General features: G+C 46.9%; 1 non-coding gene across 1 annotated transcript; it reads right to left on the bottom strand.

Annotated features, from left to right (window-relative positions):
- Positions 1-23,245: 23,245 nt before the first annotated feature.
- TRNAR-CCG (transfer RNA arginine (anticodon CCG)) lies at positions 23,246-23,318 on the bottom strand. The gene has a single exon. It is a non-coding gene; the product is annotated as a tRNA-Arg (tRNA).
- Positions 23,319-23,408: the final 90 nt, after the last annotated feature.

Raw genomic sequence — 23,408 nt, 5'->3', positions numbered from 1 at the left:
ACCTCTGCGTCCCGGACTAAAGAGATTCTCGTGCCTCAGCCTCTCGAGTAGCTGGGATTACAGGCATACGCCACCATGCGAGGCTAATTTTTGTATTTTTAGCAGAGACTGGATTTCACCGTGTTGGCCAGGCTGGTCTCAAACTCCTGACCTCAAGTGATCCACCCACCTTGGCCTCCCAAAGTGCTGGGATTACAGCGTGAGCCACCACGCCGGGCCCAGAGGTCTAATTATTAATCAGAATGTTGCCTGTTGAGGCCAGGCAGGGTGGTTCATGCCTGTAATCCCAGTACTTTGGGAGCCCGAGACAGGAGGATCTCTTGAGCTCAGGAGTTCAAGACCAGCCTGAGCAACATGGAGAGAACCTGTCTCTACCAAAAATACAAAAATTAGCCAGGCATGGTGGCTCGCATCTGTGGTCCCAGCCACTTGGGAGGCTGAGGTGGGAGGATCACTTGAGCCTAGGAGGTGGAGGTTGCAGTGAGCCGAGATTGTGCCACTGCACTCCAGCCTGAGTGACAGAGAGAGGCCCTGTCTCAAAAAAAAAAAAAAAAAAAAAAAGAAGAAGAAAGAAAAGAAAGAGGAGGAGCCAGGCACAGTGGCTCACGCCTGTAATCCCAGCATTTTGGGAGGCCAAGGCAGGCGGATCACGAGGTCAGGAGTTCAAGACCAGCCTGGCCAAAATAGTGCAACCCTGTCTCTACTAAAATTACAAAAAAGTTAGCAGGGTGTGGTAGCACACGCCTGTAGTACCAGCTACTCAGGAGGCTGAGGCAGGAGAATCGCTTGAACCTGGGAGGCAAAGGTTGCAGTGAGCCGAGACTATGCCATTGCACTCCAGCCTGGGTGATAGAGTGAGACTTTTGTCTCAAAAAGAAAAAAAAAAGAGGAGGAGGAGGAGAAGGAAGAAGAAGAAGGAGAGCAGGGCCGGGTGTGGTGGCTCACGCCTGTAATCCCAGCACTTTGGGAGGCCGAGGTGGGTCGATCACGAGGCCAGGAGATCCAGACCATCCTGGCTGACACAGTGAAACACCGTCTCTACTGAAAATACAAAAAATTAGCCGGGCGTGGTGGCGGGCGCCTGTAGTCCCAGCTACTTGGGAGGCTGAGGCAGGAGACTGGCGTGAACCTGGGAGGCGGAGCTTGCAGTGTGGCGCCACTGCCCTGCCCTCCAGCCTGGGTGACAGAGTAAGACTCTGTCTCAAAAAAAAAAAAAAAAAAAAAAAAAAAGAAGGAGAGGAGGAAGAGGAGGAGGAGGAGGAAAGAAGTTTGCCTGTTGAGCATTAAATCAAAGAAAATAAATTTGCTGGCTGGGTGCGGTGGCTCAACCTGTAATCCCAACACTTTGGGAGGCCAAGGTGGGCAGATCACGAGGTCAGGAGTTCGAGACCAGCCTGGCCAACATAGTAAAACCCCATATCTACTAAAAATACAAAAATTAGCCAGTCATGGTGGCGGGCGCCTGTAATCCCAGCTACTTGGGAGGCTGAGGGAGGAGAATCGCTTGAACCCAGGAGGCAGAAGTTGCAGTGAGCCAAGACTGTGCCACTACACTCCAGCCTGGGCAACAGCACAGGACTCCGTCTCAAAAAAAAAAAAAGAAAGAGAAAAAGAAAAAAAAGAAAAGAAATTTGCCTGTTGAGCATTAAATCAAATTGCAGCTAAGGAGATGAGCTAATCTTCCCTCATTCAGGTGTTAGAGGAGTGAATTATATTCTCCATCCAAAAGAGTAAACCTCTACAGCCCCTGCAAAGCTTGGGTACACCAGAGTCAGGGTCTCCAGACCCTAGACAAGACCAGATAAACACTAGTAAATTCATGCCCTCGGGGCCCTGTTTATAGATGTCCTCAGATCCCCTTCTTTCATGTGCTCTTTCTTTAAGTCAAGTGGAATAAAATTCACTAGGCTTAAGATTTCTCAGTTACAACCACATCTCTGACATACCTTCTTACCATTACATTCAAATCACCCAGAACCTATTGGGGGTGTTCCCGAAACTCTTCTGTTGCAGGAATGTTGTGAATGCCCTGAAACCCACACCCTGAAATGTAGAGGCAGGGAGCAGGCTGGATGGCTCCCAGGGACTCCCAGAGGCTCCTGGGGTGGCACCAACTGGAAGAACTTGCCAGAGTCCAGTACTGGGTCTTGGGCAGTGTCTGGCTTGAGCCTTAGAAATCACACTAATGGGCCAGGCGCCGTGGCTCACGCCTGTAATCTCAGCCCTTTGGGAGGCCGAGGTGGGCGGATCACCTGAGGTCAGGAGTTTGAGACCAGCCTGACCAACATGGTGAAACCCTGTTTCTACTAAAAATACAAAAATAGCCAGGCATGGTGGCAGGTGCCTGTAATCCCAGCTACTTGGAAGGCTGAGGCAGGAGAATCGCTTGAACCCAGGAGGCGGAGGTTGCAGTGAGCCGAGATCGCACCATCGCACTCCAGCCTAGGGTACAAGAGCAAGACTTCGTCTCAAAAAAAAAAAGAAGAAAAAAAAAAAAAAAGAAACCACACTAATGGTGGAAGGTACAAAGAGTTCAAAGAGACTGATCTATTTAGCCAGAATTCCAGTTTATTAATTTACAATGAGAAATCAAATCAGAAATGCAAACTCATGTCAGCCTGGGTAGCATTCTCTTTCTATAAACAAGCCACAGAGGAAGCCAAGTTATCCTCAGGGTGCTTGGTAATATAAACCAGAGCCTGGGGAGTTTGTCACCTGATTGGAATGTTTAACAGTATTGGTTTCTCACAGCCTAAGTGTTTGTCTCTGCAATAGGTGTGTATACCTGTCAGGAGGAAGAACCCAAGAGACCAACTGGCATTCCCTTCCTTGATAATTTCTGGGATTTTGAGTGTGTGTTTCTGCTTAGCAGATATTTATTGAGCATCTACTCTGTGTTGTATAATAAAGAATTTGAAGTTCAGGCGCAGTGGCTCACACATGTAATCCTGGCACTTTGGAAGGTTGAGGCGGGCGGATCACTTGAGTTTAGGAATTCAAGACCAGCCTGGGCAACATGGTGAAACTGTCTCTACAAAATAAAAATAAAAATAAAAATAAAATAGCCAGCTGAGGTGGTAATTCTAGAGAATTTGAATTCTCTAGAGTGACTCACAGAACTCAGGATAGCATTTTACTTACAATGAGTTGTATTATTATTTTGTTGGTTCGTTATTTTATGTTTCTTTTCTCTTATTTTAATAGAGATGGGGGTGGGGGCCAGGTGCAGTGGCTCATGCCTGTAATCCCAACACTTTGGGAGGCTGAGGAAGGCAGATCATTTGAGGTCAGGAGTCCAAGACCAGCCTGGCCAACATGGTGAAACCCCATCTCTTACTGAAAATACAAAAATTAGTTGGGTGTGGTGGTATGCACCTGTAATCCCAGCTATTCAAGAGGCTGAGGCAGGAGACTCACTTGAACCTGGGAGGCAGAGGTTGCAGTGAGCCGAGATCATGCCACTGCACTCCAGCCTGGGTGACAGAGCGAGACTCCGTCTCAGAAAAAAAAGAAAAAAGAAAAAAAATTATCTTCGTTTTAATGCACATTTCTTTAATGGCAGGTGAAATTTTACATTTTTTTCATAGATTTATCGGCCATTTGCATTTCTTCTTTTGTTAATTGCCTGTTCATATGGTTTGTCTATATGTGTTCCAAATATTTCCTGTCAAAATTTTGTTTGTTAAAACCTTTTAGTGATTTTTGCCATAGAACTTTAAAATTATGTATCATAAAATCCATCAAAAAAATTTTTTTTGAGGTGGATTTTCGCTCTTGTTGCCCAGGCTGGATGCAATGGTGCCATCTTGGCTGACTGCAACCTCCGCCTCCTGGATTCAAGCAATTCTCCTGCCTCAGCCTCCCCAGTAGCTGGGATTACAGGCATGCTCCACCACGCCCGGCTAATTTTGTATTTTTAGTAGAGACGGGATTTCACCATGTTGGCTAGGCTGATCTTGAACTCCTGACCTTGTGATCCACCCTACTTAGCCTCCCAAAGTGCTGGGATTACAGGTGTGAGCCACTGCGCCCGGCCGAGAAAGACTTTCTTGAAATCAAAATTTTATATATATATATATATATATATATATATATATATATATATATACACACACACATACACACATATATACACACACGCACATATATATATATATAAAATCTCCCTATATTTTTATAATGCTTAAATCTTGATTCCATCTGGAATTTATTTTGGTATTGTAGTCTGATGTAAGAATCTAATTTTAATTTTTTCTTGAGTAACAGAAAGTTGTCTAATCCAATTGACAAATAAATCCATCCCTTCCTAAATCTGAAATCTGAGCTATCATCTTTAACACAGACAGTATATTTTTTTATTTTTTAATTTTTTTTGAGATGGAGTCTGGCTCTGTAGCCCAGGCTGGAGTACAGTAGTGCGATCTTGGTTCACTGCAACCTTGGCTTACTGCAACCTCCACCTCCCAGATTCAATCGACTCTCCTGTCTCAGCCTCCTGAGTAGCTGGGATCATAGGCACACACCACCATGCCTGGCTAATTTGTATATTTTTAGTAGAGACGCGGTTTCGACATGTTGGACAGGCTGCTCTCAAATTCCTGGCCTAAAGTGATCTCCCCGCCTTGGCCTCCCAAAATGCTGGGATTACAGGCGTGAGCCACCGTGCCCGGCTAGGGTATTATCATTTTCTTCGTCTAAGCTCTAAACATTTCTTCTTAGATTTAATTCCTGGGTATTTTATATTTTTGATGTAATGTGGATAGCATATTTTTTCTTTTATATTTTCTGACTGGTTTTAGTAGGTGTCTAGAAAAACTACTAATCTCTTTTTCTTTTTTTTGTTTTGAGACGGAGTCTCGCTCTGTCGCTCAGGCTGGAGTGCAGTGGCGCGATCTCGGCTCACTGCAAACTCCGCCTCCCGGGTTCACGCCATTCTCCTGCCTCAGCCTCCGGACTAGCTGGGATTACAGGCGCCCGCCACCACGCCCGGCTAATTTATTTTGTGTTTTTTTTAGTAGAGACGGGGTTTCACCGTGTTAGCCAGGATGGTCTTGATGTCCTGACCTCGTGATCTGCCCGCCTCGGCCTCCCAAAGTGCTGGGATCACAGGCTTGAGCCACCGCGCCTGAACTTTTTTTTTTTTTTTTGAGATAGAGTCTTGCTCTGTCGCCCAGGCTGGAGTGCAGTGGCGCGGTCTCAGCTCACCGCAAGCTGGGCCTCCCGGGTTCATGCCATTCTCCTGCCTCAGCCTCCAGAGTAGCTGGGACTACAGGCGCCCGCCATCATGCCCGGCTAATTTTTTGTATTTTTGGAAGAGACGGGGTTTCACCGTGTTAGCCAGGATGGTCTCGCTCTCCTGACCTTGTGATCCGCCTGCCTCGGCCTCCCAAAGTGCTGGGATTACAGGCGTGAGCCACCCCGCCAGCCTGTTTTTTTTTTTTTTTGAGACGGAGTTTCGCTCTGTCGCCCAGGCTGGAGTGCAATGACGCGATCTCAGCTAGCTGCAACCTCTGTCTCCTGGGTTCAAGGGGTTCTTCTGCCTCAGCCTCCAGAGTAGCTGGGACTACAGGTTCACGCCACCATGCCCGACTAATTTTTTGTATTTTTTTGTAGAGATGGGGGTTTCCCCATATTGGCCAGGCTGGTCTCGAACTCCTGACCTCGTGATCCACCTGCCTCGGCCTCCCAAAGTGCTGGGATTACAGGCATGAGCCACTGCGCCCAGCTCAAATATTCATTTAGCTTTTTTATTGCATTAATAAGAGCTCTTTTTTTTTTTTTTTTTTTTAGACGGAGTTTCGCTCTTGTTGCTCAGGCTGGAGTGCAATGGCGTGATCTCGGCTTACCACAACCTCCGCCTCCCAGGTTCCAGCAATTCTCCTGCCTCAGCCTCCCTAGTAGCTGGGACTGCAGACATCCACCACGCCCAGCTAATTTTGTATTTTTAGTAGAGATGGGGTTTCTCCATGTTGGTCAGCCTGGTCTTGAACTCCCAACCTTAGGTGATCCACCTGCCTCGGTCTCCAAAAGTGCTGGGATCACAGGTGTGAGCCACCACGCCCAGCCATGCATTAATAAGAGGTTTCTTTTTTCTTTTCTTTTTTTTTTCTTTTAGACAGAATTTTGCTCTGTTGCCCAGGCTGGAGTGCAGTGGCACGATCTCAGCTCACTGCAAGCTCCACCTCCCGGGTTCACGCCATTCTCCCGCCTCAGCCTCCTGAGTAGCTAGGACTACAGGTGCCCGCCACCACACCTGGCTAATTTTTTTGTATTTTTAGTAGAGACGGGGTTTTACTGTGTTAGCCAGGATGTTCTCAATCTCCTGACCTCGTGATCCGCCCCCCCTCGGCCTCCCAAAGTGCTGGGATTACAGGCATGAGCCACCGCGCCCGGCCTATATAGAGTTATTTTTATCCGCACTCCTGGGCTGTTGTTTTTGCCTTAGGAATCTGGCAAATATTCCTATTTTCTTGTTATGTTATCAGTGTTGATATTCTACTTTCGGCCTTCCATTTTATCTTCTATCTCTACTATTATTTATTTGCTTGTTTATTTATTTATTTATTTTTTGAGACAGGGTCTCACTGTTGCTTAGGCTGGAGTACAGTGGCAAAACTCGATCAAGGCTCACTGTGGCCTTGACCTCCCGGGGTTCAGGTGATTCTCCTACCTTCGCCTCCAGAGTAGCTGGGACTGCAGGCACGCACCACCACACCCAGCTAATTTTTGTATTTTTTGTAGAGATGGGGTTTCATCATGTTGGCCAGGCTGGTCTCCAACTCCTGGGCTCAAGCTATCCAACCTCCTTGGCCTCCCAAAGTGCTGGGATTATAGGCATAACCTACCACACTCGGTTTTCCTTGTTATTCTAGGAGACATTCCGGAATTTGTACATTTGTCGCTGATTTCATTTTCAGGAGCATCAGTTCTGCCTTTTGCTCTTTCCAATAAGGATCTTCTTTCCTTTCTCCCCTCCCCTCCCTCCGCCCCCGCTTTTTTTTTTCTTTCTTTATTAATAGAGATGGGATTTCACCCTGTTGCCCAGGCTGGTCTCAAACTGCTGGGCTCAAGCTATCTGCCCACCTGGGCCTCCCAAAGCCCAGGGATTAAGGGAGTAAGCCACTGCACCTGGCCCCAGTAAGGGTTTGAAAGCTCAGGAATTAATAGTCAGCTTCCTTTTTTGTTCATCCTGTTGTTTGTTCATTTCAGTCTATTGTCTTCTTATAATTTCCTTCTTTACAAGGACTATTTCTCCTTGGTTTTTTTTTTTTTTTTTCCGAGACGGAGTCTCACTCTGTCACCCAGGCTGGAATGCAATGGTGTGATCTCGGCTCACTGCAACCTCTGCCTCCTGGGTTCAAGCGATTCTCTTGCGTTAGCTGCCCAAGTAGCTAGGACTACAAGTGCAAGCCACCACACCCAGCCAATTTTTTTGTATTTTTAGTAGAGATGGGGTTTCACCATGTTGGCCAAAATGGTCTTGATCTCTTGACCTTGTGATCCGCCCTCCTCAGCCTCCTAAAGTGATGGGATTACAGGCGTGAGCCACCACGCCCAGCCCAGAGTGCCTGTTTCTTAAAATTGTCTTGGCCAGGTACAGTGGCTCACACCGGTAATCCCAGCACTTTGAGAGGCCGAGGCAGGTGGATCACCTGAGGTCAGGAGTTTGAGACCAGCCTGGCCAACATGGTGAAATCCGCCTCTACTCAAAATACAAAAATCAGCCGGGCCTGACGGTGGGCACCTGTAGTCCTAGCTACTCCAGGTGCTGAGGCATGAAAATCACTTGAGCCCACGAGGCAGAGGCTGCAGTAAGCCGAAATTGCACTACTGCACTCCAGCCTGGGCAACAGAGCAAGACTCTGTCTCAAAAAAAAAAAAAAAAAAAAAAAAAAAAAAAAATATATATATATATATATATATATATGTATGTATGTATGTATTTGGCCTGGCACAGTGGCTCACGCCTGTAATCCTAGCACTTTGGGAGGCCAGGGTGGGTGGATCGCTTGCGGCCAGGAGTTTGAGACCAGCTGGGCAACATGATGAAACTCTGTCTCTACTGAAAATACAAAAATTAGCTGGACATCATGGTGCTCGCCTGTAGTCCCAGCTGCTCAGGAGGCTGAGGCAGGAGAATTGCTTGAACTTGGGAGACAGAGGTTGCAGTGAGCTGAGATGGTGCCACTGCACTCCAGCCAGGGCAACAGAGCGAGACCGTGTCTCAAAAAAAAAATAATAATAATTGTCTTTAGGATTATTTGTCAACATTATGTGAGGTATGCTCTGCACATTTTTAAGGAGAGAATAGTTTTATTTTTATTATAAAACATTCAAAGTTATAGAGAATAGTGTAATGAACAGCTGCACAAATATAACCCAGTTTTATCAGATCTGAGTATTTTCCCATACTTGTTTCTTTTTTTTTTTTTTTTCCAGTGGTTAAAAAATTACAAATATAGTCGGGCGTGGTGGCTCAGGCCTGTAATCCCAGCACTTTGGGAGGCCAAGGCAGGGGGATCACTTGAGGTCAGGAGTTCGAGACCAGCCTGACCAACATGGAGAAACCCCGTCTCTACTAAAAATACAAAATTAGCCAGGCATGCTGGTGCATGCCTATAATCCCAGCTGCTTGGGAGGCTGAGGCAGGAGAATCGCTTGAACCCAGGAGGCAGAGATTGCGGTGAGCTGAGATCACGCCATTGCACTCCAGCCTGGGCAACAAGAGGGAAACTCTGTCTCTATCTTTTGTTGTTGTTGTTGTTGTTGTTGTTGTTGTTTTGAGACGGAGTTTCGCTCTTGTCACACAAGCTGGAGTGCAATGGCGCGATCTTCACTCACCCCAACCTCTGCCTCGTGGGTTCAAGTGATTCTCCTGCCTCAGCCTCCATAGTAGATGGGATTATAGGCGTGTGCCACCACGCCCGGCTAATTTTGTATTTTTAGGAGAGACGGGGTTTCTCCATGTTGGTCAGGCTGGTCTCGAACTCCCGACCTCAGGTGATTGGCCCACCTTGGCCTCCCAAAGTGCTGGGATTACAGGCGTGAGCCACCACGCCCGGCAGGAAACTCTGTCTCTAAATAAATAAATAAATAAATAAATAAGGCCGGGCACAGTGGCTCATGCCTGTAATTCCAGCACTTTGGGAGGCCAGGGCGGGCAGATCATGAGCCAGGTCAGGCCTGGCCAACATGGTGAAACCTTATCTCTACTAAAAATACAAAAAATTAGCTGGGTGTGGTGGTGCGTGCCCGTAATCCCAGCTACTAGGGAGGCTGAGGCAGGAGAATCACTTGAACCCAGGAGGTGGAGGTTGCAGTGAGCCGAGATCATGCCATTGCACTCCAGCCCAGGCGACAGAGCGAGACTCCATCTTGAGAAAAAAAAAATTACAAATATAGTTTGTAGTAACCATCCTCCAAGTAGCCAGCCCCCCAGTGTGCCCACTTTTTGGTATTCACATCCCATATAGTCCCCACCTACCCTGTAGCAGGGTTGGTCTGGAAGACTGATAGGATAGGATAATATACACTTCCAAGATTAGATTACAGAAAGACTGAACTCTTTTTTTAATTTTTTATTTCCATAGGTTATTGAAGAACAGTTGGTGTTTGCTTACATGAGTCAGTTCTTTAGTGGTGATTTGTGAAATTGTGGTGCACCCATCACCCGAGCAGTATACACTGCACCTAATTAATAGCCTTTTATCTGTCAACCCCTTCCCACCCTTTCCCTCTGAGTCCCCAAATTCCATTGTGTCATTCTTATGCCTTTGCATCCTCATAGCTTAGCTCCCACTTATGAGTGAGAACGTAGGATGTTTGGTTTTCCATTCCTGAGTTACTTCACTTGGAATGATAAGTCTCCAATCCCATCCAGGTTGCTGCAAATGCCTTTAATTCATTTCTTTTTATGGCTGAATAGTATTCCATTGTGTATATATATATATATATATATATATATATATATATATATATATATGCCACTGTTTCTTTATCATTGATTGATGGGCATTTGGGCTGGTTCCACATTTTTGCAATTGTGAATTGTGCTGCTATAAACATGCATGTCCAAGTATCTTTTTCATATGACTTAGAAAGACTGAACTCTTATCTGGGGTGTGTGTGTTCTTGCTGTCTCTCTTTTAGCTCATTCACTCTGGCTATGTGGCGAGGACATTCAAGCAGTCTATGGAGACATCCATGTAGCAAGCCAGTGATGTCTTCAGCCAACATTCAGTAAGAAACTGCAGCCTGCCAACAACCAATGAGTGACCTTGCATGCATATTTTCTGCCAGTTGAGTCTTCAGATAAGAGTGCAGCTCCAGGCCACTGCTTGACTGAAACATCCCGAGAGACCTGAGCAGAACCACCCAGCTAAGTCCCTCCCAGATTCCTGGCCCACAGAAAGTGTGACATAATAAATGGTTTTTGGCCGGGCGTGGTGGCTCATGCTTGTAATCCCAGCACTTTGGGAAGCCAAGGCGGGCAGATCGCCTGAGGTCAAGGGTTGAAGACCAGCCTGGCCAACATGGTGAAACCCCATCTCTACTAAAAATACAAAATTAGCCAGGCGTGGTGGCAGGTGCCTGTAATCCCAGCTACTCGGGAGGCTGAGGCAGAAGAATCACTTGAACCTGGGAGGTGGAGGTTGCAGTGAGCCGAGATTGCACCATTTGCACTCCAGCCTGGGGGACAAGAGCGAGACTTCGTCTCAAATAATAATAATAATAAATATTTTTTGTTTTAAGCTGCTAAGTGTTGGGAATAATTTTTTTTTTGAGATGGGTCTCACTGTGTCACCCAGGCTGGAGCGCAGTGGTATGATCATGGCTTATTGCAGCCTCAACCTCCCAGGCTCATGGGATCCTCCCATCTCAGCCTCCCAAATAGCTGGGATCACAGGTGTGTACCACCACACCTGACTTTTTTTTTTTTTTTAAAGTAGAAACAAAGTCTTGCTATGTTGCCCAGGCTGGTCTGGAATTCCTGGGCTCAAGTAATCCTCCCTCTTCAGCCTCCCAAAGTGCTGGCATTACAGGCATGAGCCACCATGCCTGGCCCAAGTGTTAAATCTTTTTTTAATTTTATTTTTATTATCATGTTTTTCTTTTGTTCAAAGTGTTAAGTCTTTTTTTTTTTTTTTGAGATGGAGTCTCGCTCTGTTGCCCAGGCTGGAGTGCAGTGGCGCAATCTCAGCTCACTGCATCCTCCATCTCCCAGTTTCAAGTGATTCTCCTGCCTCAGCCTCCTGAGTAACTGGGATTACAAGCGCATGCCACCACACCTGGCTAATTTTTTGTATTTTTAGTAAAGACAGGGTTTTACCATGTTGGCCAGGCTGGTCTTGAACTCCTGACCTCAGGTGATCCACCGGCCTCGGGCTCCCAAAGTGCTGGGATTACAGGCATGATCCACCATACCTGGCCTAGTATTAAATCTTTATAACAACATAATTACAAGCTTGAGACTTCTATTACCCTGTTTTACAGATGAGTAACTGGGGCACAGTAAGGTTGAGTAATTTGGCCAAGGTTATACAGCTAGTAATTACATGATACCAAAACTGATAGCTTCTGCCAGTGCTCTTAATATAAGGTTGAAAGAGGCCGGACACCATGGCTCATGCCTGTAATCCCAGCACTTTGGGAGGCCGAGGCGGGCGGATCACGAGGTCAGGAGATCGAGACCATCCTGGCTAACACGATGAAACCCCGTCTCTACTAAAAATACAAAAAATTAGCCGGGCTTGGTGGCGGGCGCCTGTAGTCCCAGCTACTCAGGAGGCTGAGGCAGGAGAATGATGTGAACCTGGGAGGCGGAGCTTGCAGTGAGCCGAGATAGCGCCACTGCACTCCAGCCTGGGCGACAGAGCGAAACTCTTGTCTCAGAAAAATAATAATAATAATAATAAGGTTGAAGGAAAAAAGAAAAGAGCCAATTAACATAAAACATAGCTGTTAGAAGCCTCCTTCTACAAATGGCCATGAAGTCTAAGTCGATAATTATGTCTGCTTTCTTTTTTTTTTTTTTTTTCCTTTCTTGAGACAGAGTCTTGCTCTGTCGCTCAGGCTGGGGTGCAGTGGCATGATCTCGGCTCACTGCAACCTCCACCTCCCAGGTTTGAGCGATTCTGCTGCCTCAGCCTCCAGAGTAACTGGGACTATAAGCATGCACCACCATGCCTGGCTAATTTTTGTATTTTTAGCAGAGACAGGGTTTCACCATGTTAGTCAGGCTGGTCTCGAACTCCTAACCTCAGGTGATCCACTCACCTCACCCTCCCAAAGTGCTGGGATTACAGGCGTAAACCACCGCACCCAGCCAATAATCATAGCTGCCTTCTTCCACCACTTCTTCCAGTCCCCTTTTGAAGGGTGCCTCACAGGGACACCCAATACTTTATTCCCATAAGACCTGACTTCTTGGTAGTCTTGTTTTTACTGGGTTGCTCTACTTTTCCATTAACCAGGTCTTAGGGTCAAGAGCCTGCTAAGATGTGTCCCCAGTGAATTTTTGGTTTTCAGACATAGCCTCCTTCCTCTTTTAAGTAACAGAGCCATTTTCCTCTTGCTAATCATATATACAGAGGCTAATTCAGTGATGGTTTTAGTCAGCTCAGGCTGCTATTACAAAATACCACATACTGGGTGGCTTAAACAACAGATAATGATTTCTCACAGTTCTGGTGGCTAGGAAGTCCAATATCAGGTTGATAGCATGATTGGGTGCTGGTGAGGGCTCTTTGCCTTCTTGCCTCACTTGGTGGACAAAGAGAAGAAAGGCTCTCTAGCATCTTCTTTTTTTTTTTTTTTTTTTTTTTTTGAGATGGAGAATCTCAGATGCTCTGCCTGTCCAGGCTGGAGGCTGGAGTGCAATGGCTTGATCTGGGCTCACTGCAACCTCTATCTCCTGGGTTCAAGCCATTCTCCTGCCTCACCTTCCCAAATAGCTGGGATTAGAGATGTGTGCCAGCATGCCCAGCTAATTTTTGTATTTTTAGTAGAGACGGTGTTTCACCATGTAGCCCCAGCTGGTCTCAAACGTCTGTCTTCAAGTGATTCACCCGCCTTGGCCTCCCAATATACTGAGATTACAGGCATAAGCCACTGTGCCCAGCCATCTGGTCTCTTCTTATAAAGACACTCATCCCATCGTGGAGCACTGTCTGCATGAATTCCTCTAAGCTTAATTACGTCCCAAAGGCCCCACCTTCTTCTTCTTTTTTTTTTTTTTTTTTTTTTTTGAGATGGAGTGTTGCTCTGTTGCCAGGCTGGAGTGCAGTGGGGCAGTCTTGGCTCACTGCAACCTCCACCTCCTGGGTTCAAGCGATTCTCCTGCCTCTGGCTCCCAAGTAGCTGGGATTACAGGTACACGTCACCACGCCCGGCTAGCTTTTGTATTTTTAGTAGAGATGGGGTTTCACCATGTTGGCCAGGTTGGTCTTGAACTCCTGACCTCATGATCCACCCACCTCGGCCTCCCAAAGTGCTGGGATTAAAGGCGTGAGCCACTGTGCCTGGCCAGGCACCACCTTCTAATACCATCACGCCGGGGTTAGGGCTTCAACGTAAGAGTTTGGGGGGGGGGGGATGCAAACACTTAGCCCATAATAGTGGCCGCCTTCTCTCCTTATTGATTCAGCAGCATGAGGAACTTTAAACAGACAGCCTCGGCTGGGCAAGGTGGCTCATGCTTCTAATCCAAGCACATTGGGAGGCCGAGGAAAGACAATCAGTTGAGCCCAGAAGTTCCAAAGCAGCCTTGGGCAACATACTTGCCCATAGTTTAAAAATTAGCTGGACAGGGCTGGGCACGATGGCTCACACCTGTAATACCAGCACTTTGAGACGCCAAGGTGGGCAGATCACCTGAGGTCAGGATCATGAGAACAGCCTGGCTGACACGGTGAAACCCTGTCTCTACTAAAAATACAAAAATTAGCTGGGTGTAGTGGAGCGTGCCTGTAATCCCAGCTACTCGGGAGGCTGAGGCAGGAGAATCGCTTGAACCCGGAGGCAGAGGTTGCAGTGAGCCATGATCATACCACTGTACTCCAGCCTGGGTGACAGAGCGAGACTCCGTCTAAAAAAAAAAAAAAAAAAAGGCAAGGTGGCATGTGCCTGTAGTCCCAGCTACTCAGGAGGCTAAGGTAGGAGGATCACTTAAGCCTCGGGGGTTGAGGCTGCAGTGAGCCATGATTGCACCATTGCATTCCAGCCTGGGAAACAGAGTGAGATTCTGTCTCTAAATAAATAAATAAACAAACAAACAATAAAATAAATGGCCAGCCTCGGCTCCCAGTTGAATAAAACCACAATAATGTTTCCTGATCTACACATTCCTTCCTTTGGCACTAGGACCTCTGGACCCACTCGGTCCCGGGTCCCTAGCAAGGAAAACAAAAATTCTTCATGTGAATTCTTAGGGGCCACAGTGGGAGGAGCCACTCCCACCTCCTCTCCTCGCTTCCTGGACTCGTTCTAACATTGTCTAAGTCTAGGAACGGCAGTGCTAGCAGAAGCCCCGCAGGCAAGGGAGGAAAATCCACACCCAGAACACGGGTCTGTCGCTGTAAGAGGCACTGTCCGCACACCCCAGTCTGGTCACTACAAAAAAGGATGGCCTCTCAGGGCGCGACCCTCACCTTGGAGCAGCGCCCTCTGCTGGTCACCCCTGAGATCCGTGGCCACGCGCATCTCCCTTCCAATCCTCACCAACAGAGGTAGGGATTGGTGTTTTTTTTTGGTTGTTGTTGTTTTGTTTGTTTGTTTGTTTGTTTTGAGACGGAGTCTCGCTCTGTCGCCCAGGCTGAAGTGCAGTAGCTCAATCTGCTCGTTGCAACCTCCGCCTCCGAGGTTCAAGCGATTCTCCTGCCTTAGCCTCCCAAGTAGCTGGGATTACAGGCACCCGCCACCATGCCCGGATAATTTTTGTATTTTTAGTACAGACAGGGTTTCACAATGTGGGCCAGGCTGGTCTCGAACTCCTGACCTCAAGCAATCCGCCCGCGTCGGCCTCCCAAAGTGCTGGGATTACAGGCGTTGAGCCACCGCGCCCAGCCTCTTCACTGTTTTTGTAGCCTTTTTCTCCTTTTATTTGAAGTTTCTGATATCCCCCAGTTTCACTGAAGCGGTCTTTGTGATTCTGATTCTCATCCCCCTTGTTGCTTTTGTGGGATTTCCTAGAAGAGTAGAAAAAAAAATTGCATCTTCACTGTCATTTTAATGCTGGAACCTGGCAAATGTTAAAAGCATTATAGTATTATAATTTCAAATACTGTGTTAAGGGGCAGGCATGGTTGGCTCATGCCTGTAATCCCAGCACTTTGGGAGGCCGAGGCGTGCGGATCGTTTGAGCTCAGGAGTTCAAAACCAGCCTGGGAAACATGATGAAATTCCATCTCTACAAAAAAATACAAAAATTAGCTGGGCGTGGTGGCGCACACCTGTAGTACCAGCTACTTGAGAGGCTGAGATGGGAGAATCACGTAAGCCCAGGAGGTGGAGGTTGCAGTGAACTGAGATCATGCCACTGCACTCCAGTGTGGGCAACAGAGCAAGACCGTGTCTGGGAAAAAAAAAAAAATCAACCCAATCAATGAATGGTGACCCTAGCAAACACCTGATACTTTATTTATCTGGCTCAATTAAAATAAAAAAGAGAATTTTATGCAAACATTTCAGACCGCTGAATTTTGCCAAATGATTCCATTTCCTAAGGATTCCATCTTTGGTTCTAATGTAATGTATATTCCCTGTGGAGGAAATGGATTTCTCCAAATAACTGGATCCATAGTCATGTAATGCTAGTGGGGAAAATCGCCCCAGCTTAGATACTATCAAATGAATTCCAACATATTTGGGCTCTCCCATTATTTGTCTTCTCACCTGGCAGCCTGCCTCTCTTGGCAAAGCTAGGGTTTCAGAATCAGGCCCTAAACTCAGCAAGGGCCTCCACGAGGGCCATATTACACCCTAAGATTCCCAAATGTCTATTTGGAACCACCTTTGACTTATGTCCTTACTTTGCCCCTGAAAGTGCATGGGGAGAAAGAAGAAATCGTTAAAACAGGGACAATCAGTGTGGCCCTAAATATTTTAATGTGGCCTATCAATAATTCATCATACCATCCCTGTTTGCCAAGCCTTTACGGCAGTTTCTTCCCCTTGACACAGTTGACATTTTGGGCTGGATCATCTTTTTTTTTTTTGAGACATTGTCTTGCTCTGTCACCTAGGTTAGAGTGCAATGACACGATCTCGGCTCACTGCAACTTCTGCCTCCTGGGTTCAAGTGATCCTCCTGCCTCAGCCTCCCAAGTAGCTGGGATTACAGGCACCCACCACCACACCTGGCTACTTTTTGTATTTTTAGTAGAGATGGGGTTTCATCATGTTGCTCAGGCTGGTCTTGAACTCCTGATCTCAGGTGATCCACCCGCCTCGGCCTCCCAGAGTGCTGGGATTACAGGCGTGAGCCACCACGCTTGGCCTGGATCATCATTTTTTTGTGGGGGACTGTCCTGTGTGGTTTAAGATGTTAAGCAGCATCCCCGACCTGTGCCCACTAGATGTTAATAGCAACCCTTTCCAATTCCACTGTGACAATTGCAAATCTCCAGATATTGCCCAATGTTACTTGGGGAGCAAAATTGGCCCAGTTGAGAACCACGGGAATAAAGGAAGCAGAATTATCAGGATAAAACAGACAATTCACCTCTATCATAGCAGAGTTTTTTGTTTGTTTATTGTTTGTTTGTTTTCAGAGACAGGGTCTTGCTCTGTCACCCAGGCAGGAGTGTGGTGGTGTGATCCTCGCTCAGGAGGTTGAGAAGCAGTGCCACTACAATTGTGCCACTATACTCCAGCCTTGGCAATGATCTTGTCTCAAACAAGAAGAAGAGGAAGAGGAAGAAGACAAAGAGGAAGAAGAGGAAGGGGAGAGGGAGGGGGAAGGAGAGGGAGAAGGAGATGGAGACTCTGGGGCTCAAGGCATTCTCCTTCCTGAACCTCCCAAAGTACTGGGATTACAGGTGTGAGTCACTGAGTGTGTTAGGTTTCTCTAGAGGGACAGAACTATATATAGGAGTTTATTAAGTATTAAGTATATTAAGTATTATAGGAGTTTATTAAGTATTAACTCACATCATCACAAGGTCCTATAAAAGGCGGTCTGCAGGCTGAGGAGCAAGGAGAGCCAGTCCAAGTTCCAAAACTGAAGAATCTGGAGTCAGATATTCGAGGGCAGGAAGCATCCAGCATGGGAGAAAGTCGGCTGGGAGACTAGGCTAGTCTCTCTTTTCACATATTTCTGCTTGCTTATATTCTAGCTCTGCTGGCAGCTAATTAGCTTGTGTCCACTCAGGTTAAGGGTGGATCTGCCTTTCCCAGCCCACTGACTCAAATGCTAATCTCCTTTGGCAACACCCTCACAGACACACCCAGGATCAACACTTCGTATCCTTCAATCCAATCAAGTTGACACTCAGTATTAACCATCACACTGAGCCTGGCCAAAGCTGGACTAATTGTAAGATTTTGTCTGGAACCTTGATTCAGGAGCAAGTGGCCCGAGGATGATGAAAACCATCAGATGTGGCCAGGCATGGTGGCTCATGCCTGTAATCCCAGCACTTTGGGAGGCTGAGATGGGTGGGTCATTTGAGGTCAGGAGTTTCAGACCAGCCTGGCCAACATGGTGAAACCCTATCTCTACTAAAAATACAAAAATTGGCCGGGCATGGTGGCTCACACCTGTAATCCTAGCACTTTGGGAGGCCAAGGCAAGTGGATCAGCTGAAGTCAGGAGTTCAAGACCAGCCTGACCAACATGATAAAACCCCGTCTCTACTAAAAATATAAAAAATTAGTTGGTAATGGTGGCGAGAGCCTGTAGTCTCAGTTACTTAGGAGGCTGAGGCAGGAGAATTGCTTGAACCCAGGAGGTGGAGGTTGCAGTGAGCCGAGATCCTGCCACTGCACTCCAGCCTGGGCAACAGAGCAAGAGTCCATCTTAAACAAACAAACAAACAAACAAACAAACAATCAGAGGCGCTGACTACAGTGACGGCCATCTGGCTCTGACATTTGCTGTGCTTCCAGCTTCTTGCTATTTCAGGGGCTCTGGTCTTGATTCTTGCAGGTTCCCAAACCTGGTCCTACAGCTCCCCACCTCCTGTCTCTTTAGTGGTTTAGTGGGCACCCCCTCCCCTCTATCTTTCCAGTGAATTATAATGTGCTTTGTTTAGGTAGGGCTGGTTTGTTTCCATCATTGGCAACAAGAGGGAATTGGTCAAGGAGTCTAAGGAGTTGTCTGGAGAACCAAGAAAAAGATTTCCTGGAAGCCTAGAAAAAGTGTGTTTCCAGAAGAAAGATTCGTTAGGAGTTTCAAATGTCAGGGCCAAGTTAAGCAAGACAAGGACTGAAAGGTGTTCCTTAAATTTGTCTATGAAGAGGCCACTGCTGGGGAGGAGTGTGTCAGGTGGCAGTGGAGGGAGGACAGCAAGTGAAGAGGAGACTCTGGACACGTAGACAACACTCATGATGCAGCCTGACTGCTCGGAGAGAGGGCAAACAGGACTTGTGAGAAGCGCCATAGGCCTGGGGCTGAGCTTGGAATGGGTGGAGAAACTGCAACCTGCAGAATGTTTTTCTTTTTTTGTTTTTTTTGTGTCGGAGTCTTGCTCTGTCACCCAGGCTGGAGTGCAATGGTGCGATCTCAGCTCACTGAAACCTCTGCCTCGTGGGTTCAAGCGATTCTCCTGCCTCAGCCTCCTGAGTGTCTGGGATTACAGGTATGTGTGACCACACCTGGCTACTTTTTGTATTTTTAGTAGAGACAGGTTTCACCATGTTGGCCAGGATGGTCTTGAACTCCTGACCTCAGGTGATCTGCCCACCTCGGCCTCACAATACGCTGGGATTACAGGCTTGAGCCACTACGCCCAGCCTTGCAGAATGTTTTTGGACTCAGAGGCAAGAGCCAGCAGAGAGACAAAGTAAAGGCACTCAATCACTGTTTGCTGACTCCAGCTCAATGGACTATGGTGAGTGAGGCTAGAAACATCTTCCAGAGAGAAGGAGCTGGGCTCACAAGGAGGCTAAAGGAGGGGAAGGAGGTGGGAGAGGCAGATGAGCACTGTGGAGGACTGAGCCGCTGTCAGAAGCTCAAAGGGCAGAGAACCCAGGATGAGTTTGTTGTGCCCAGCCTTGGGGGCTGCACATTTCAATATCTGTGCATTTGGGGGACCAAGGATACATTGTCACTGTCTGTAATTTCCAGACGCTGCCTGCTGGTGGGGGACAGGAGACCATGCAGTTTAGTTTTTTTTTTTGTTTGTTTTGTTTTTTTTCTTGAGACGGAGTCTCACTCTGTCACCCAGGCTGGAGTGCAGTGGCGCAATCTCTGCTCACTGTAACCTTCGCCTCCCGGGTTCAAGCGATTCTTTTGCCTCAGTCTCCTGAGTAGCTGGGACTACAGGACCGTGCCACTATGCCCAGCTAATTTTTGTATTATTATTAGACACGGGCTTTCACCATATTGACCAGGCTGGTCTCGAACTCCTTACCTTGTGATCTGCCTGCCTCGACCTCCCAAAGTGCTGGGATTACAGGCGTGAGCTACTGCATCTGGCCGTTTTGTTTGTTTTGAGATAACGTCTCGCTCTGTTACTCAGGCTGGAGTGCAGTGGCATGAACACAGCTCACTGCAGCCTCAATCTCCTGGGCTAAAGGGATCCTCTGACCTCAGCATCCTGAGTAGCTGGGACCACAGGTGTGTGCTACTGCACACCAGGCTAATTTTTGTTTTAAATTTTGTTGTTGAGATGGGGATTTCACCGTGTTTCCCAGGCTGGTCTTGTACTCCTGGGCTCAAGTGATCCTCTTGCCTCGGCTTCCCCAAGTGTTGGAATTACAGGCATGAGCCACTTCACCTGGCCTCAGTTCAGATTTTTTGAATACCTACTGCATCCAAAGACCTAATGTGGCCACCAATATTCAACTCTGAGATACCTACCAGAAATTGAACTGGAAATTATTCTTGGTCTTCTGTATTTATTAATGCTTTCTGGTTTAAACATTCAGCACTAAGTGCTCGGTCTCGATCTCTTGACCTCGTGATCCGCTCGCTTTGGCCTCTCAAAGTGCTGGGATTACAGGCGTGAGCCACCGCGCCTGGCCTAATTTCTAATCTTAAGGGACAAAGGTGTCCGTTAAAATTCTCCACTGGTTATTAGTAGTTGGGTTTTCTTTTAATACACTTTTTATTTTGGAATAAATTCAGATTTACAGAAAAGCTGCAAATGTAGGGCAGAGTTCTGGTGTATCCCTTAACCCTAATGTTAACATCTTACGTCACTTATGTATATTTGTCAAAACTAAGAAATCAACACTGGTACATTACTAGTAATGAAATTCCACACTGTACAGTATTTGAGTCCACTGATTTTTTTCCACTAATATCCTTTTCTGTTTCAGACTTCAACCCAGGATACCACACTGCATTTAGTGTTTAGTTGTTTTTAAAGAGTAGTGATGAACTCAGTGGATGTTCCTTTTGTACAAGTGTGCAAGAAGAGTTTAAACTTTCCAGGCTAGGCCAGGTGCAGTGGGTCATGCCTGTAATCTCAGCACTTTGGTAGATTGAGGCGGATGGATCACCTGACGTCAGGAGTGCAAGACCAGCCTGGGCAACATGGTGAAACCCCATCTCCACTAAAAATATAAAAATTAGCCAGGCGTCGTGGCGCACTCCTGTAATTCAGGCTACTCTGGAGGCTGAGGCATGAGAATCGCTTGAACCTGGGAGGTGGAGTTGAAGTGAGCCCCCATCATGGCACTGCACTCCATCCTAGGCAAAAGAGCAAGACTCTGTCTCAAAAATAAATAAATAAATAAAATTTTCAAGCTAGTCAACTGAACTGGTCTGAAAAGCTTAAACTCTGATTATTGTGTGTTTTTTTTATTTCACTAATTTGCAGATCTCTCACACACACACATATGCACAAACACACAAACTGTTCTAATTACAATTTCTTGTTCATAATATTTTGAAGACAGCAACAATAAATTATGTTTATCATAGTTGTATGGGGTAACTCCACAGTTACTCTGCTGTAAACTTTCCTTGGTACCGTCCTGGAAATCTGAGGCCAGCACAGTTGGACCTGCTCACACGTCCCTTGGGATAAGAATAGGGAGAAAGTTTTGTAAGTGTGGCTGCCCATTGTTAATCTCAGCTTGAAAAAGTAGACAGAACTCAGAAGGCTGAGGCAGCAGAATCGCTTGAACCTGTGGGACAGCGGTTGCAGTGAGCCAAGATCGCGCCATTGCATTGCAGCCTGGGCTACAATATCGAGACTCCGTCTCACACACACAAAGAAAAGTAGACAGAAAAAGAGATGATACCACATGTCTAGTCGCCAGTTTGTGTTTGCTAAGGTCTTTTTCTTTTAAAAATCAGTATAAGTTAAGCAAGAATAAATGCTTCCTCAATGTGTGCAATTTTTATTTGTCAATTATATCTCAATAATGCTGGGGAAAAACACTTTTTAAAATTTTTATTTTTATTATTATTTTTAAGAGGGAGTCTGGCTCTGTCACCCAGGCTGGAGTGCAATGGCACCATCTCGGCTCTCGGCTCACTGCAACTTCCAGCTTCTGGGTTCAAGCGATTCTCCTGCCTCAGCTTCCAGAGTAGCTAGGATTAGAGGCATGCGCCACCACGCCCGGCTAATTTTTGTATTTTTAGTAGAGACAGGATTTCACCATGTTGGCCAGGTTGGTCTTGAACTCCTGACCTCAGGTGATCCGCCCGCCTTGGCCTCCCAAAGGGCTGGGATTGCGGTTGTGAGCCATCGCGGCCGGCCTAAAAGAATTTTTTTTTTTGAGACGGAGTTTCGTTCTTGTTGCCCAGGCTGGAGCGCAATGGCGTGATCTCGGCTCACTGCAACCTCCGCCTCCCCGGTTCAAGCGATTCTCTTGCCTCAGCCTCCCGAGTAGCTGGGATTACAGGCGCGCACCACCAAGCCTGGCTAATTTTTTGTGTTTTTAGTAGAGACGGGGTTTCACCATGGCCAGGCTGGTCTTGAACTTCTGACCTCGGGTGATCCGCCCGCCTCGGCCTTCCAGAGTGCTGGGATTACAGGTGTGAGCCACCGTGCCCAGCCAAGAATTTTTTTTTTTTAAGTAAATATTTCTTTTTAGGGGGCAGATTTCGTGTTCACTTGCAAGCTCTCAATGACAGTGTTTTTTGCCTCGGCCTCCGAAAGTGCTGGGATTACAGGCGTGAGCCACCGTGCCCGGCCATTTTGGTTTTTTAATTTTTTTTTTTTCTTTTTGAGACAGAGTTTCGCTCTTGCTGCTCAGGCTTGAGTGCAATGGCGCAATCTTGGCTCACTGCAACCTCCATCTCGCGGGTTCAAGCGATTCTCCTGCCTCAGCCTCCCAAGTAGCTGGGACTACAGGCATGCGCCACCACGCCCGGCTAATTTTTTCTATTTAGTATTTCAACAGTTGGTCAGTCTGTTCTCGAACTCCTGACCTCAGGTGACGCCTCGGCCTCCCGAAGTGCTGGGATTACAGGAATGAGCCATGGCCTGGTTTTTAAATTCTTTTTAAAGATTGATACTTCATATTGATTTTGAATTTTTTTGTTTTTGTTTTTATTTTTTGAGACAGGGTCTCGCTCCGTTACCCAGGCTGGAGTGCAGTGGCCCAATCATATTATAACTTACTGCTAATTTTAAAATTTTTTTCTGGGGAGGTTGGGGTTGGGGGTGGTGTCATCTCCTTATGTCGCCCAGGCTGGTCTCAAACTCCTGGACTCAAGTGATTCTCTCGCCTTGGCCTCCTAAAGAGCTGGAATTACAGGCGTGAGCCACCCCACCCCGAATAACAAGTGATATTGTGTTACATTCGTATAATGTGTAATGATCAAATCAGGGTAACTGGGATAGCTGTCACCTCAAACACTGATCATTTCTTTGTGTTAGGAGCATTTCAAATATTTTCTTCTAGCTACTTTGAAATATACAGTAAATTACAGTTAGCTGTAATTACCCTGCTGTGCTACCGAACACTAGGTCTGACCATATTTTAGTACCCATTCGCTGACAGTGTTTTTAAAACTCTCAAAAGCACCTCTTTATTTGTGATAACGATAGCAGCCAAGAACCGAAAGAACCATCTCTCAATCAACTGTCCAATGATCGCCCTCTCTTCCACCAAAACTAATCTCACGCGACCCAGATGGGACTCGAACCCACAATCCCCAGCTCCGGAGGCTGATGCCTTATCCATTAGGCCACTGGGTCACACGGGATCCAGCTTCTCACACCCTCTCCTTACGCGATGCCATCATCACGCTCCCGCCCCCGCGCATCGCGATCTCGCGCCGAGAGGCA

The sequence above is a fragment of the Gorilla gorilla genome, chromosome 4 (genome assembly GCF_029281585.2).
Source record: "Gorilla gorilla gorilla isolate KB3781 chromosome 4, NHGRI_mGorGor1-v2.1_pri, whole genome shotgun sequence".
NCBI lineage: Eukaryota > Metazoa > Chordata > Mammalia > Primates > Hominidae > Gorilla > Gorilla gorilla.
This window is presented reverse-complemented; position numbering and strand designations above follow the sequence as displayed.